Source organism: Corvus cornix, chromosome 3 (assembly GCF_000738735.6).
Source record: "Corvus cornix cornix isolate S_Up_H32 chromosome 3, ASM73873v5, whole genome shotgun sequence".
In the NCBI taxonomy this organism is placed as follows: Eukaryota; Metazoa; Chordata; class Aves; order Passeriformes; family Corvidae; genus Corvus; species Corvus cornix.
The window spans coordinates 43401034-43418285 of record NC_047056.1 but is presented as its reverse complement, the minus strand read 5'-3'; the positions used below and the strand labels follow the sequence as shown (position 1 = coordinate 43418285).

The 17252-nt window shown below is 40.2% G+C and overlaps 1 protein-coding gene across 6 annotated transcripts in view; it reads left to right on the top strand.

Annotated features, from left to right (window-relative positions):
- The first annotated feature begins 710 nt into the window (after positions 1–710).
- Positions 711–17252, top strand: part of SIPA1L2 (signal induced proliferation associated 1 like 2) — a 126330-nt gene continuing 109788 nt past the window's right edge. For 4 of the 6 annotated variants that reach the window (XM_039568699.1, XM_039568698.1, XM_039568701.1 and 1 more), the window contains exon 1: positions 712–976. The gene's annotated coding sequence lies outside the window, so the exon portion shown is untranslated. Of the gene's footprint in view, positions 977–17252 lie in introns of all 6 variants that reach the window. The other 2 variants (XM_039568700.1, XM_039568696.1) reach the window with 1 other exon arrangement.

Here is a 17252-nt window from a genome sequence, read left to right as displayed (position 1 = left end):
GACACAGCATCCCTGCCGCAAGCCCAGAGGGTCTCAGACGGACTTCCGCTGAGGCAATGCAGAGCCTGTAGGATGACAGAGTCCCGGTCACCCTGCTGCTCGCCACTCTCCGAGCTCCCGCGGGAAGGAGCCGGGGGTCTCAGGAGCCCGAGGGCGGCAGCGGGGCAAGGGCAGGGGGCTGAGCGGCCGGGCCGGGCGGCGTTGTCCAGGGTCTTGAAAGCGCAGACGAGTGCCCCTGCGGGGCAGGGGAAGGTGCCGGGCCGCTCGGCTGGGCACGGCAGCAGCTGGGGGACCCGGGCCGGCTGGAGGACAGGGCGCTCACCGGCTCCCTGCCGAGGGGGACTCTTCCCGGGGACTGTGTCCCTCGCTGCGTCCCTCACCCACCTGTTGCTCGCTTCCGATCCCGAGCTGGCCGCCTGTCCCCGGGGCACCCCGGGGATCCCCTCCTGCGTCCCCGCCGCGGCGGGCGAGGGGCGGCGGGGGAGGCAGTGTGAGGCTGCCGGGCGGGGCGCGGGGTTTGGGATGCGCGACAGCGCGAGTGGCCAATGCAGAGTTGGCGGTCCCCCGGGGCCGCGCCGGCGGAGCCGCTGGAGGCGGGGCCGGCGGGCGGGGCGGGGCTGCGGGGGTGCGGGGAAGGCGAGCGGGGGTGTGAGTGCCGCTGCTGCCCCCGCCCTCCCGCCGCCGCTCCGCCCTCCCGTCCGGCGGCGGAGCCGCACTCCAGACCCAGCGCCGGGCAGAGCGCGGGGGAGCGCCAGGAAGGGGTGGCGGGGGAAGGAGAGGAGGAGCAGCGGCGCCCGCGCCAGCCCGCAGCACCCCAGAGGACGCCCCCCGGTTCCGTGCAGGGCTCCGGCGCGCCGCGGGTGGCGTGTCCCGCGGGAGGGGAGCGGAGCGGAGCCCGGGTGCGCCGGGGGGCATGGGGGTCCCGCGGCCGGAGCAGCCGGAGCGCGGGCAGCAGCGGCGGCCGCGGCAGCACCAGGTAAGGAACGGCGCCCGCCGCCGCGTCCATGCGAGTGCCTTCCCTCCCGGGAAGGACTCGGGAGCGCTTCAGGGAAGGGGGTGCCGTGAGGATAGACCCATCTCCTCCTTCCTCAGGTGCCGTTGGGAGGGAGGCTCGGCTTCTCCGGGCTCCGCGGGAGGACGGAGGTCTGGGGCGTGTGGGGAAGCGGCGGGGAGCCACGGGTCCCCCTTCCCCAGCAGCACCCCCTCCTCGCCCCGGCCGCCGCACGGTGCCCACCGGGGCGGGGTGGCTGTGGCCGGGGGGGCTCGCTCCCGCACGTCGCCTTTGTAAATAGCGATGCGATCCGCCCCGTAGCGAATGGCGGCGGGGGTGTCCGGCGGGTCGCCAGTCACCTGCGGGGTGGTTCTGCTGCCGGCTGCGGCAGCCCGGGCACGCCGCTCCCCTCTCCGAATCTCACTCCAAGAATAATGGCAATTACCGAGTAAGTTTGCCCCGATCGGACATCTCTGGGGTAGAGCCGCTGTTCAGAGCGGGGACGGTGCGGCGGGGACCGCCAAGCGCTTGGGGTAGCAGAGGGAAAGGCTCTTCAGCCCGTGGAGTTTCTTTAAATTATTTAAATGCCTTTTTTTTTTTTTTGTTTGGTTTTGGTTGGTTTTTTTTTTTTTTTTTTGGTCACTGGATGCAAGGCGCAAGCTGCATCCTTTTGCACTCTTTGTTACCTTGTAACACTCCGATAGCTGTTCAGGGATCCGTTCTCCAAACTTGGCGTTCGAAATTGTAGCCAGCTGGGCTCAACTTTGCTTTAGGTTTTATGCTGGTGGCCCCGCAGCCCTTCTGTGCTGGGCGGCAGCGCTCGGCTGCGCTGGTGAGAGCCCCGGCGAACGGGGAAGTAGCGCTACGCAGGCTTGACAAAGGCAACTCCGAAGCTGACAAATTTCAGATATGGCTGTTAAGGTTCACGAAGTAGGTCAGTAAACTACCTTAGTACTTGGTGCTGCATTATTTTAATACATCGGTAGTTTGAATACTTGCTTTCAGCCTGGCTTTTCTGGAGGAAACGAGTTTTATTTTTTTATGATGCAAAAGACATGCAAAGTTAAACAGAATTGCACATGTAAATTTTCCCGAGCTCTTTTGTGCGCAGTTTTCACTTCTGAAAGTTAACACTAGATGGCTTTCTTATATCAGCTATCCTGCAGGGAAGGAGAGCGTGTAATCTGTCTCTGCAGCCTGCTATTTCTGTATTTGTCTAATTTTTTTTTTCTTCACGTGAATAGTAAACTATCTTCTGGTCAGTTCTGCACCAATTAGACAGGAGCATATTTGAAGCTTGCTTACTAGATGACATAATTCGTTGTTTTGATCAGCTCATGTTGCTCCTTTAGACTTTATTTTACATGTGTGTTACTAATATCTAAAAGTTTGTTTAGTTGGAAGGTAACTCTGCAAAATATTTACGTTGCTTTAAAGGAAGACAGCTGGATAAGGCAGGATGTTTGAAAATGGGGAAAAGCCAATAATTCAGTCTCAGTTTTTACTTCGTTTGATTTTATTTATTTATTATTTTAATAAGGACCACAGTGCATTAATATTTTTTGTTCAGCTATTTTTTTCCCTCAGATTCTGTGCCTAGCTACCTTAGACTGAAACGTTTTGGAGCTGGATTCAGAAACATAGTGCTTCACACTGCTGGGTATAGGAATGCCTAAGCTTGATGCCTTATTACTCTATTTATTGTGTTTTTTCAAAACTGTGTCTTTTTTCAGCGGGAATGCATTATTTGCCCTCCATTCGCTTCTTCGGTGGTAGCTTTGAAATACTTAAATCTTAAATTTGATCTTTAAAATATCTTTTATTATTAATGTGAACACGTTAAAATCATCAAGAGCTCTAATGCACTATAGATATTTAAACATTACTTAGGGTCTACAACAGTTGATTTATAATTTATGTAGCATTCATATTAAGCTAGGTTTAGAGAGGTCTCTGAATGTATTGTCTTGGTTTTGCATGCCCAGTGGGTTAACTTAGCAGGTCATGCAGCACTTAGATGTAACAAGAAGGAATACTTGTAAGGATGCCAGACTGTTTCACCAATCCTATTGGATCAATTAAAGATCATTTCATTCATATATGCCAAGGATATAATGTGAAGCCTAGAACTAAACAAAACCTCCATTCTTTGTAGCTGGTATTTGCTTACTGTGCATATCAGAGTATTTTTAAAGGTTTATATTTCATTTTCCTGAAAGATGATAATATGGTCTTCTTTTTGTAGGCATTTACTGACATGCCATTACTCAAGTGCATTGTGAAATACTCTTGCAAATGAAGAGAGTCAAATGAGGAACTAAGCAAAGCAGTGGTTAAACAGGCAAAACCATCCCCTTTTTTGCTGTTTTTGACTTTTATGACTGAACCAAGGCAGTTCATTTTTTCACTTCCAGCTTCATACTGGGCATAGGCAGGCATTGCACTTAAGCTCTTTATCTGCAGATCACTAGTTCAAACTGCAGGAGAAAGGAAGTATTTTCTCCTTGCCTTGGCTGGAATTAGGATTATATTTAGACGGTTGGATGTTAGAATATTTCTGGTAGGTTCCTGCCTTTTACTGCTGAGAGATCCAGTTTGGTAATACAGAGGGAGAAATGCTATGCTATTATGATAATACAAGTTACAGATTGTGGAGAGAGGGTGGGGCACTGGGTTATCTAGTTTCTCACGTTAGTCATCCAAGATTACCAACAGTAGCTGTTTTGACATCTTGGAATGAAATCAGGGTTTGACAAATGCTCTTTTCTCTTTCTATGCAATTTTTGCTTTGCAATTTAAAATGCTTTGCAATTTTAAAATGTTTGGGTAAGCTGGGTTGTGGATCAGTGAAGTGGAGATGCCTGTTTATTCTATGTATGTTGCAATACTGTCCTCAGAGTAGAATTTTTTTTTTTTTTTTGCATTAGGCAACATAATTTATATCTGATTCTTTAAAATGTTACCTCTTGCAAAGTCAAGACCAACTTCAGTTTATCTCTTTATTTTCAAGAGAATCTTCATCCTTTTATAAACTGGACAGTTCATGAAGTTTAAGGCAGGGGTGCCCCTGACAGTCTTTTTCAACCCTGATTTTTCTACCTGAATTTTGAGAAAAGAGTGTGAAGACTGTCTACCAAATCCAAGAATCCCATAAGAAGAATTTATGAAGGAATTTGTATTTAGTAGATTGAAAAGTATGTTTCATGGTTGTTTGTATGCTTGTTTGTTAAACACTAGTTGTTCACATAAATCACATTAAGAATAACATTAATTCTTGATGACATTCAGTGATGATGCCATATGACTGGTAAGATTTTTAAGAACTGTCAGGATTTCACATGAATAGCTGTCTTTTTTGGTTTTTTTTAGTTTATTGTGAAAGGGCAAACTTAATGTTAAACATCTGATTTATTCTGACAGAAGCAAATGAGAGAGAACCTGGCTTCCTTTGTAGTAAAGCACTGACCCCAGATTTAAAGCCACTTTGAGGCATAATTGAATGAGCAGAAGATTGAAAAGGATTATTATAATTGGTGATACTCTTCTAGCTTTTAGTTAGACAGGACAGCAGTAGGCAGAAATGTCATTGTGATTCGTTTGCACCATAGTTCTTAAAGGAAGATATGTAGGCTCTTATTTGGATCATGAAACTGTAATTACATCAGCAGTTAGCTACTCAAGATTTATAAGTGGATTCTTCTGGTTTTCTGGAATTTCTTAAATAATGAGCAGTGCATACATAATTAAAGGTTTTGTTTTTAAAAATGCCTTGAATCCTTATGGAGGTAATGTTCTGCTCATGTAATAAATGTAAGCAGCTGCTGCTGTCCCATCTTTTTGGATATGCAAGCAAACAGCTTTATTGGATTTGATGCTTGTAAGACATTTTAAGAATAGTAGATCTTTGAAATGAAGTAGGCATTTATTTTAGTGCTGTTAACTGGGGAATCTGTGTTCCTTTGGAGAACGACCTGTAACTACTTTTTTTTTCTTTTTTTTTTTTTTTTTACAGCTGTGACATGTAATGTAGAAAGATACCATAGCTATTTTTTGAAAGTGAGGGAATCTAGAAGGAAGCTAGAGGAGTGGTAGTAAATTGGCTTGTAGTAGCTGGGAGGCTGGAAGGTGGCAGTAGCTGAAGTTGTCTGGCTGCCCCTCCCCCTCACCAGGTTCAATAGAATTCTGAGCACAGGACTTGGAGTTTTGCCATTGACTTTGAATCTTTTCTTATATAATGTCTTCATTTTTTGTTCTGGATCCTGCAAAGTCGCAAACCCAACTCTGCAGACATTTGTGTAATGCTCCTGTCTTATTTGTTGTTTCTTCTTTCCTCCCCCTCTCCCTTTGCTGCCTGAATTCTCACTGGCACAGTGGCTGTGGATTGTGATAATGCCTGCCTGCGTTGATGTGTATCGTGTGTCCCCTAACATAAATCCCATCAAATCATTTTTGTGTAAATTACACATGAAAAGTCATATTGTGAAATACCTATGATTTAAAGACTACCTAAAAGATTAAAGATACAAAGCTCTCATAAAACTCATCAATTTCCCCTTCCATTTCCCTTTAGGATCACCAACTTTTTTAAACCTTATAAAAACTGATGAAATTGTAGAACTGTTTTACATTTTACAGAAACAACAGATTATAGTACTTAAAATGTTTTTATAAGGAAAGGTACTCTGAGAACACTAGACATTCTGTGGCAGGTTAATTTAAATGCAATAAAATGTGTTTTAATAACTTATAAAATTTTTCTAGTGGTTTGGCATTTTTTTGTGTTTTGTTTTGAGTTGCCTTTTTTTTTTTTTTACACTTGTTTGTTCCATGTATATGAGATGGAAAGGAGATTCTGGGCCACCTTATATTTAATTTTGGATCTTTACAGTCACTTCAGTCAAATCTGATAAATTGTGAAAGGATGTGTCAATGAAATCGCAATTAAGGTGAGTAAGGGCAGAGTAAAACATTCTAAAGTATGTGTTATAAATGCACATACTGTTAAAATATATTTTGGTAGTTCTTTCCTTTTCATGTGGGAGAATTAAAAAAAATACTGCAATTAATGCAGAGTTGGAAAAATTGTCACTGCAGAAAAGCAGCCCTATTTCCTATATTTTGCAAAGAAGGTATTTGTGAAAGGAAATTTCAGTCAGTTGGGGTTTTTCCAAGTTTGTTTTGATTTTTTTTTTCCACCTGAGAGTTGTAAGTTATTTAATCACTCTTCTCTGGATGTTTTCATTTGTTCATTAGGCTTTCTTCTCAAAACTAATTATTTCCTACTTTTAGATACCTGAAGTGCATTCAAGGAAAAAAACACTCCTGTGCTTCTAGTGTTTTTCTGACTTCTCAGCTCTGAAAATTAATACCTGATACGTTTTAGCATGAAATCCCATTGTAATACTAGTGTGACACGAAGTGGAATAAAGAAGAGAAGAGTGTGGCTGTGTCTGTGAATATGTTCTCATGCCTAATGTGCTTGTCATCTACAGTGTGTAAGCAAGTGTATGTATTTTGCTGTGCTGGTCTTGCTTATTGCAGTGGCAGCTGTTCTTGAAGAATTAGGAGCAGTTTACAGTGATCAGGTTGTCCTTAGTGTTCTGCTGCAGTAAAGTAAGCCTTGGTTTTACTTTGTAAGGTTGTCAGGACAACAGCTTATTATTCTTGCTTCTCGTGGTGTTCCCCTGTAGCAATGGAGGGAGCTGTTTCAAAGGCAGTGGCTGCCTTGCCTCACTGGGCTGCAGGATTGCCAGCTGTGATTTGGGTTAGCAGGATGCTCTGGGTTTGTCATGTAAAAATTCTAATTGATGATGAATGCAAACTCAGTGTGAGAATAATTTTTCTTCATTGGACTAATGTAAAACTACCCATTGTATTTACAAACCCATGGCCTATTTTCTCTGCAGTAGTGTCATTAAACTACTGTTTTCTTCCATCTGAGGCTCAGAGAAAACTGTTGGAAGTTTGGCAGAATGGAACCAGTGATAAGAGTTGAGACAAGGTAGGAATTAATTTAAAGCTATGTTATGTCAGTGTGCTACAGTCTGACACTGGAGCTAACAAGTGAAACTAACTGGGGATTTCTGTTAGGTTGAGTTTGTGATGTCTTTGACAAAAACGTCAGATGAAGTTGGTGTTCAATGATAAGCCACACAGTAACTGTTGAGGTGTTGGCATTTTGAAGAGCTACTGTTCTGTTCTTGTTATGTAGTAAATTGGAAAAAGAATGCAGGTTGTTAAATACAGCAAACTAAATTACTACAAGGTCATTCTCTGAGTGTGGTCATTATATGCAAGAGGTGCAAATATTTTCAACTGCAGTAACTTTTAGATTGCTGGGATGTTCAACAGGGAAGATTACATGAAGAAAGCTTTTAAATAGGGCTTTTTTATTATTATTTCATAAAATATGCTAACACACAGGACTTATTTTGGCACTTCCATAGCTTCCTTTATATTATTGTTATAGAGAGATTCCTTAGTTTGATCCAACTTCTTTGATCTGGGTTGAGCTATAGTAGTCAATTAAGAAATGTCCAGGTACTTAAAATCCTTTTATCAAAACAGTAACCTTGTATTTCAAATTCCCTTTTCAGACTACTGAAACAACAGTCCATTCACAGAGTACTTTGGCAGTGATACATAGGCATCTGCATTCAGTCCTGGAAGCTGCCTGGCAGAATTAGAAACTATTAGGATAAACTTGTCAGTGTTCAAAACATTTTCTCCCTTGTCTGGCTACCATTTTTTTGAGAACAGGCAGGTACTTCAGAGGTGGATGTCTTCCCTCCTCTCAAATCCTCTGCTGTTTCCATCCCTTCTCCCCAAAATTTTCTTAGTATCTTTGTACATGTCTTTGAATCACACAATCTTGTTTGCATAAGGAACCATTTCAAAAGATTATTTTTAAGGTTGGTGAAAGGAGATGGACTAAATACAGTGATTGGTGTAATCTGTAGCAGCGTGTGAACAGGTTTGTTCACTTCCGCTTCTCTTTAAATGTATAATTTGACCAGTTTGTTACAAGAAGGAATCAGGATAGCTGAGATTATCTAAATTGGTCAAGGGCTGTACAGGTGGTTGCTCAGAGTGCCACACCGAAAAACCTCAAATATAAATTGAGCTCCAATATTTTCTATACAGGATGAAGTTTCTACTGCTAGAGCAGAGGGGTTTACTGACATTTTGTGCCAGGCTGCTTTACCTGGAACCCTGGAAATCATTGCTTCTGGTGCAGATTTCTGAGTGAAGGGCAAGCAGTACTTCATTAGTCTGTGAGATTGTCAGATTTGATAATTTTGCTTATGTCTGTTTCCATCACATTTGGGATGCTTTGTGCTTTTTCTCTGTGGTTGTTTAACCTTTGAAATGAAGTTTCTGTGAGCATTACTACCCTTGAAACTTTATCTATCAGATTCTGCTGAGTCAAATAGGCTCAAAAAATCATGAGGTGAAGGGAGGTGTTGCGCTGTATGACTGCATAAGCCTTGTTTCCTTAGGAAATAAAAATTGGTGGCCATTCTTTCCGTCATACTGCTCTGCAGTAAACAGACAGTACATTTGAAAAGTGTACTGTTTTTACTTTGTATTTTACTGCGATATTTCTTAAAGTATTGTCACATATATAAGATTACATTAAAACTATCAATGTACAGAGTGTGGCTTTGTGCCTGATGATGGGTATACAAACTGTGTCTTTGTATACACGGATTGCTAATTGAGTATTAGCCCTTGCTTTGTGTGGCTGAGTGTTAAAATAGAATATTTACATATATGCATAGTAATAATCCTTTCTCCTGGGGAAAATAGATGCTTAATGGTAATGTTTTTCTCTTTCTTATGTAGGCTGTATCCAACAGTATCAATATTCCTATCCCATCATTTTACAGTGTTTAGTACGCCTGTAGGTCAGAGGTGTTTAAAGTTGCAAGTTAGAGATTTTTTTTTCTATGTCAGCTGTCTCAATTGCATCTCTCAGTACAATTGTATTCTTTATGGCAGCTAGAGGAATCGCTGCAGGGAAAAGTAATAATAAGAAATATGTAAAATCTGTTAGATATTTCTCCTTGTGACTTAGCAAGAAGTTATAAGAATGAACAAAACAACTCCAAGATATAAACTATTCTCAGCAAGTGTTGTCTTCTGTGGGTGTGAACGTTTGTTTGACTAGAAATCCCCTAAGTAGAAGTCTTTCCCATTTCATGATTCATGTATAAGGTGGATAGTGACTTTAGGTTTCCTTGGTTGGGTGATGAAATTAGTTTTTATTTTCATGGACTATATTTACAGATTCTGAAACTTAAACCCATTCTGTTTCATACATAAACATGTTTTTCTTTAATTATATGTTTTCTTCCTTATTAGGAAGGAATCTACTGGAGTTGTTTAGGTTTTGTGTTTAGTTTTACTGCCTTTTTTACCCTTGAGTGGTAATTAAAATAGCCTTGTGTGAAGTTTCTGAGCATCTTTTATATACTTATTCATAGTTGTGGGACCTTTCTGTGTACTACTGAAACTGTAAATGCCATCAGATTAGATATAATATTGCTTATGGCAGTTGGACCGTCATTTATCTTGAGTTTATCCAGGCTTTTAGCATGATTGTCATAGCACTTAATGGTTTGTATTCCACCTGGAGACCAGTAACAAGCAAAGTACTGTACTGGGACCTTTTTTGTTTAGTACCTTGATCAGTGACCTGGAGGAGGAGATGAAGTCTATCCCATCACATCTGCATGTGACATCACATTGTGGGAGTAGCTGACACATTCGAGGACAGCGCTCTGTGGCTTAGAGAGGCTGGTGGAACAGACCCTGACAAACCCCGTGACATTCCACAAGGATAAATGCATGTTCTTACCCCTTGCCACAGGACTGGGTGGGAAGGACCTGCACTTTCTACACACGAGTCAACATGTCAGGCTTCTCTGGCAGTGACAAACGCCAGTGGCATACTAGGCTGGATAAGCAGAAGCAGAGCCAGTGGATTGCCAATACTCAGTATTCCTTAGACCACCACACTGGATATGCCCCATCTAGTTTTGGTTCCCCAAACACATGAGAAACATTGACTAAATTGAATCTAATTCAGTGGAAAGCCAGCAAAACGAGGGGCTTGGAGGACATGAGGAGAGGCTGAGAGAAATGGCTTTGCACAGCTTGGACATCAGAAAGCACAAGGGATGCTTAATAGCTGCTTCACAAGGTGATACCTAAGAGGTCATCAAGAAGATGTAGCCAGGCCCTTTACAGGGGTACATGACAGGAGGAACAGAGACAGTGGCCACAGTCTAAAACAGGTGAGGTTTTGATTCGGCACCTGCAAATAAAAATCACCCTAAGGACACTGAGGAATTGGGATAGGTAGCATAGGTTGTCAAACTACATCCTTTTCATTTTTTTTGAAGACTAGACGGGACAAAGCCCTAAGCAAGTTAGTCTGCATACAGTGCTGTTGTGGTTTCCAATGTGAGTTAATCTATGAAATATCACAACTTTTTTATGGTACCAGTTGCTCTAATAATTGAGAATTTTGGTTGATGTTCCAGCATACTGTGATTCCACTTTGTTATAGTACACAATTTGTACAGAATATTTCTCTATTACAATATTGTGAAGATCTTTTTACAAGACCCATTATGGTCTTGCATTATTGGCTCATATTATATGTTCTTTGTTTAAACCAGTAGTCAAGAATTCCTAAATAAATTATTAGCAGTTAAGTATTTTATAACGATAGAACTTAACGATAAAATAAGTGCTTAAAGATGGTAGCATGTCCTCTCAGGTTTGGCTTCAGATATGCTTTGCTCAGCTTGTCAGTGAATTTTAAAACATGATTAGCAATACTGGAATTTGAATGTGTGAATTTCTATTGAGCAATTCCATTGAATCCCTTCCAAAAGATTGTTTTAGTGTTAAAGAGCAGGACATGAATTTGAAATTGGCTCTCAGCAAGTCAAACTTAGATTTCTATTTGGTTCTTTTGCATTAGCTACTAATTTTAGTACTGTGAAACTTGTGATAACCTACGCTAGAGGTACCCCTGTGTCTGGAAAAAAAAAGCTGTTATTTGTCTGAGCATTTGAAAATACAAATTAAAATGCTTCAGTTCTGAGAACATCTTCTGTTTGCACTTTTTTAATGTTCAGCCTTAACCTCTTAGTTTCATTAGCTATAAACAAGAGCCAGCAGAACCTCAGAAGCTTGAGATGATTCCTGTTCTTGCTCATCCAGCTTCACAGTGGTTACAATTTTAAGTATTTCTGTGTTTACCAAAGCATGAACCAGACCTTCAGATCCCTGTTTTGGTTTTTAGAATCCATTTTATGAAGTGTTTAAAATTTCAGGCGTTTGTATAACATTCAGCTTCAGTATGAAAGAGGTTGCAAATACATGCTGAGATAATCAAAACAAACAGGAAAGGGAATGGAAAGAATTTCCTTTAGGGTAAAATTCCTTAAAGTTGAAATAACCCTGAGAGATAGTGCTTGTCAGTTGGCAGGGAAAGTTAGGACTTGCCTTGTGAAGACTTTTTTTCTGGAAGTGGAAGAACATGGAAAAGCTCAGTTAGATGCTCTTTTAAAGCCATACTTTCAGCAAAATGAATTAAAACATTAAGTCTATTAAACTGATGAATCTCCAAAATTGTTGCATTATGACTGATGATAGCTACAGATCAGCAGCCCAGGCCTGAAATCTCCTTTGCTCTGAACTGAACTACTTGTTTCTTTTATAATCCAGTCACTGTAGAAAATAACTACAATTGTCTTAACTTGTTCTCTTTTTGGTATGGTCCTGTGTCAGGTGCTTCCTTATTCCCAGGTTGTACCAAAAGCAATTTTTTAAAATACTGTTGATGACCTGATCTATGAATCTTTCTACTATGTTGAGCCACAGCTCTTGAAGCAGCTTCTCCTTGATGCTTGTGGGAGTGCAGCTGAAGCAGTAGTTCTTGCTGAGTTCCTAAATAGGTTGAATATGGCTTATGTACCAAGCAGTGACAGTAATTTAAAATACAATCTGCCTAGAATTTTCATAGCTATGATATGTGAGCTGCCTTCCTCTAAATTATGTTCTTTCATGGAGTCCAACTAATCTTTTGATTTTATCAAGGTCAGCACAGTTGCTAATGGAATATACAGGGGAAAGCAGATCTTCATGGAACCTAATGTCCAACCAAGTTCTTTAGCTGGCCAGCTCTCAAATGAGACAGTGTAGATTTCCTGCTTTTTGTAAGTAAATGTCTTATAAAACCTTCAGAACTAAATAATTCATTAGTGAGTTTAAATGCCAATGAACAGACTTTTTAATTTTCAGAGCTGGACTAAGCTTTTGAAATTAATCTTCTGATCTTTCCACTTAATATTTTGTTTGCATGATGGAGAAGTTTCAGAGAATGTAAAATATATTCCTTTGTAATGAGACTAACCCAAATAAAATGTTGACCTTAACATAAACTGCGTTTCTAATTCTGAATGCTGTACAGTGATTGAGAAATGGAAGCTAAAAAGAACACTGCTGAAGGTGATGTGCTTTACAAAAATTTAAGGTGAATATATGAGAAAAAAGCAAATAGCAAGATTAAACAATTTATGGAGTAAACACTTATTTCTCAGTATTCAGGAAGTAAATATTTTTCTAACTTGTTATGACTTGGACAGAATTATAAAAATATTGTCTTCATTTTGTCAAGCTCACTCGAATTGAGTGATTGAGATATGGTTACTCAATGGGAAGGGTACTTAAACAAAATAAACAAAACCCCCCAAAACCCCCACATTGTTAAGGAAAGTGATTGAGAGCTGTTGTTCTGCAGGTTTAAAAGCATTATATCCGCTGCACTTACTGTACTCTTTAGTTTTTTTCCAAGTTTTTTTTAAGGGTCAGGTAGAGGTGGAAAAAATACATATTCCTTAGGCTGTCCTTCATCTATCCTCCCTTTTCTCCTCATGAAGGCAGTATAGCTGTTACATAAATTCCTAATGGAAAGATCACAGATCACTATCTTGCAATGGTGACTTTTTTCAGTGTTTCATTTTTATGGCTTTTGCTTGCTATAGTAATTTGACTCATAGATTTGATCACATACCAGTGTTTTGGTTACATGCACTGAAATAAAAACACAGCTTGCTATATTTGCTTTGTATTTTTCTGTTTCTTTACTGTTTTTTTTTTTTTTCATTTAAAGTAGCTTTCAACAAAATTGCAACTAATTGCCAGTAGCCCAGTTGATTTATAGCAGCAATATAAAAATGCTCATAGTCGAGCTGACCACAATAAAACCTTGCAGTTATGAGATATTATGAAACCTAAAATCTGAGCTTCTAATAAAACGTTTATGGCCTTCAACCTTTTTGGCAATAAATTTAAAAAAAGAAATCTGTTTAGAATGCATTTTTTCCTTAAACTGTAATGACATAATTTCTACTCTAATACTTTTCTCCTCCCACATACAGTCTTTCATTCTGCAGTAGAAGTTTTCATGCTCTTCACTTGTACTCTATTCTGTCTCCCACACCCCTCTATTGACTTGCCATTACCCACTTGTGGAACAAAAAATGACTTTTCTTTGTTTAAGAAGTGTAGGCCTGTGGTACAGCTGGGTAACTGACTGAAACCCTGGGTGGTTTACTGTGCCCAAAGGGACCAGTGTGTGCTTAGTCTCTCTGGGGGCTGGAGGCAGAGTGCACCTCCTGTTGAAAGACAGCTGGCTGTCAGCTCCTGGGCACCTTCTGGCTGGGAAGTGTGTGCTCAGATTTGCTTCCTACCCATAAGGTTTCGCATTTATTGCTGCCTAGAGGATGTGCTCTCAGCCCCTGTGTAGTCCAACACCACGGGTTGCCCCTTGACCACTGGCAAATTGGTGAAATTCCTTTTCCAGCTAGGGATTTTAAAAGAATGGAGTGTGGAGTAGGGGAGTACATGGAGTACGGTTTTTAGACATAGAGAATATTCTTTCCTTTCAAACAACTTGGACTTCAAATGATTTTCTGTCTCAGCAGTTAGAGGAAACAAAAACGTTGCAGGAAGTTCCGAAGACCAGAAAGTCGGCATGTGGTTCACAAAGATGGTGGTGGAGGAGGGGGCTGGAGAGGGATTGTTTGTTTAATGGACTTTAAATGCCTAAATACTTTTCAGCATACAAATCTTGCCCTTTTTCTTCCCCCCCCCCCCCCCCCCCCCCCCCCCCCATTTAATACCTATGGGACTAGCACCTTCTATCATACAGATGAAGTATTAAAATGAGCAAACTGTGTGATGTTCAGGTATGGTGGCAATAAAAGCCTCTTGAGCTTCTATGTCATCAGTATTTTAAATAGTTTGACAGAAAGATTTTGCCTCATGTAGAATCAGGGTTTTTTTTCTTGTTTCAACATCTTGCCTGAAACATACTGTTAGCGTGTGTACTCTGGAAGTTGTTCATGAATTTAATGATAGCTCTGCTATCCTTGACAGAAGTAGCTTCACTTTTCTTTTTTCTTCTCTTCTGCCATAGCCTCTGGTATGTTTTAATATTATTTTTGTAATCAAAGATGAACAATCTGTAGAACTTCCACACTACTAGTACATGGAGAAACTAAGTTAATGAGTATGACATTATCTTACTAGAAGAGTTGATAACATTCATGTTTAAGAGGCAAGAAAGTGTAAGGCAATGTCTTCTGGGAACTTAATACAGTAACAACAGTTTCTCTCCACAAACTGATGGGCTGTAGAATAGGTGGATGTTTTTGCTTTCAAGTTGCTCTTGAGGGAGAGTGAGAAGACCAAGTGAATGAAAACACATGGGAAACATGAAAATATTCATTATGAATACCTCCATTAATACAAAATGCTCTAAATTTTTGTTACATTAAAAGAATTGTTCATCTGAAAGAAAATAAATCACTTCAAGCTTCATTGTTATATGTTAACCACTAGATTAGATGAATTTAGATGGTGGGTTTGGGTTTTTTTCCTTGTATCAAAAGAATCCCATTCAGTTCTTTCCTGACTGCTCTTTGATAATTACAGATGGGAGTGCAGCTCTGTAGTTTGTGATCATTGATCTTTTGAGTAGAATATTTGAGAATTTGGGCTGTATATTAAGCAAACCTCAAGCTTGCTTTGTATGTCTTTTCCCTGTATTTTTTTCCAAGACTAATTTTCCATTATTATGTTGTAAGCAGTTTATAACAAAATGACGGCCTATTTGTGTAGCAGTGCACAAGTGAGTAACTTCTCTGAATGCCTTAACCTCATGGCCTTCACAGAACAAAAGTTGTGTCCAAAACTTAATGCTGTCTTTTGTGATTGAGGGATATATGAGAAAAAATGAAAAACTTGCAAAGTGGTTCTCTCTTTGTACAGAACTGTCACTGCTCTGTTTGGCTGATATGGATTCTTTTCAGCTGTCACTTTCAGTAGAAAAGAGACAAAGCCTGTGCCTGTACTTACTCCCACTGTCTTAGTCTGATTTTTATCTAAAGGGTTTGATGCCTGCAAGATTATTGACCATTTGTCCCATCAGAGTGCCAAGGTCTGGAATCTTGACCTTTCTGTGTTTTCTAAGTTCATGGTCAGTTTTTAAAGTATGTTTGTTTCAATAATTAACACTAGATACCATTTTTCTCTTGTGGCAGGGGATAAAAAAATTGTCGCGCAAAAATATTCTGCTCTCTTCATGGTCCAAAGTATATTAGATGGTCTTTTATGTGCTTTTTTTTGTTGTTGTTTCTTTTTGTCTATACTTCTTAAAAGTAGGTTAACTTGAAAATACTTTGGTTTTCTGCAAAAAGCAATTGTGTACCTGTTTTTTTCTTAAAAGCATGAGCTGCTTAAAAATCCTATCGATGATAATCATGACTGAAACCAGAAATACTATCCCTTTGTGGTAAGGGGGGAAATGTGCTGGGTGATACTGAGGATATTTGTGATAGAGGCAAAGTGTGTATACTGCAATTGAACAGTTGTCTCAAGCAGGAAAAGAAGTAAAACAAAGCAACAGTAATGATCTTGGGCTGGGGAGCAGGGAAATCTTTGCCACATGTGAGAGGGGTGAGTGACTCAGATGTGTGTGTTTGCATGCCTGTGCACACATCTGAAATGTAGAAAGAGAAATAAGACATAACTGTGAGTGACTCTTTCATTGTCTGTTCCAAGTGGGCAAAAGAAGCAAAGCTCTCAGGACTGAAGCACAGCTCTGGTAAAACTTTTGTTGTTGATCTTGGATTTATAAGTCCAAGAAGGAAACAGTTTATCCTTGGTCTGTGATGTTTATGATTTACAATTTTTTCTTTTGACTGCTAGATGTCTACTCCTGGTAGAAATGTTATACTGTTTGGCTGCATGATTCTATTACTCTTTCATTCTATTTCAGTCTTTAGCATGAAATAAATCATACAACCTTAAATGGGTATAAACAGTTATATAAATATATAATTTTTATTGAGATAAAACTGTTTGGTGGCAAACACAGTTTCAAAATATGTTGTAAATCAGTATTTTTCTCCAGGCTTCTTCCGAGGAGAAGGTTTATAATAGAAGGTTTTGTCTTGGTTTAGTTTTGATTCAGTGGCTGAGATAAAGGACGTGTTGCTAGAACTTTGACAGCCTTGAAAGTTTGTTTCAATTTAGATTAAATTCCTCGAATTTACCGAATTTTTTAACAAGACCAAAAGTCTGTGCTCACAACAACATGGCAGATGAAGGTGCAGGTGCAGAATGCATGAGGGAGACTTAATTTTGAGGCAGAAGCTGTGGCATGGCCTAGGGGGCAAAGCTGTGCTCAACCTTTACTAGGTATCAGAATGTACGCAGGTGCAGAGCCTTGCTGTCTTCCTCAAATAAGATACCTGTACATCTGTGTATAAAAGACAGCAAGAAACTTGGTGTCTTTTTTGTCCCAGACAAAGTACACAGCCTTCATTATTTTAATTTGCATTCTCTCCTATGCATGGACTAGGAGAGTGAACCTCAAATGAGAGCTACTATAACTAATGTTTGGGGGAAAAAAAATTAAAAATTGTGGCTTAAAAAACACACGTTGAGAGAATGAGTTGCTCTCTTTGTATAAACGTGGTAATTAATTCTTTTTTTACAGAAAACTTATTTGAATATATTGATATTATCTTAATGTAGGCTCCTGATTTTATGTTTTCATTTATTTTGACTTTCTTAAATAAATATGTCCAAAATCTGCTTTCTATTGTTTTATTTAGAAGTAGATTAGGTCATATCTGAATCGTGCTGAAATCTGTTAAATCTTAACAGGTGGATT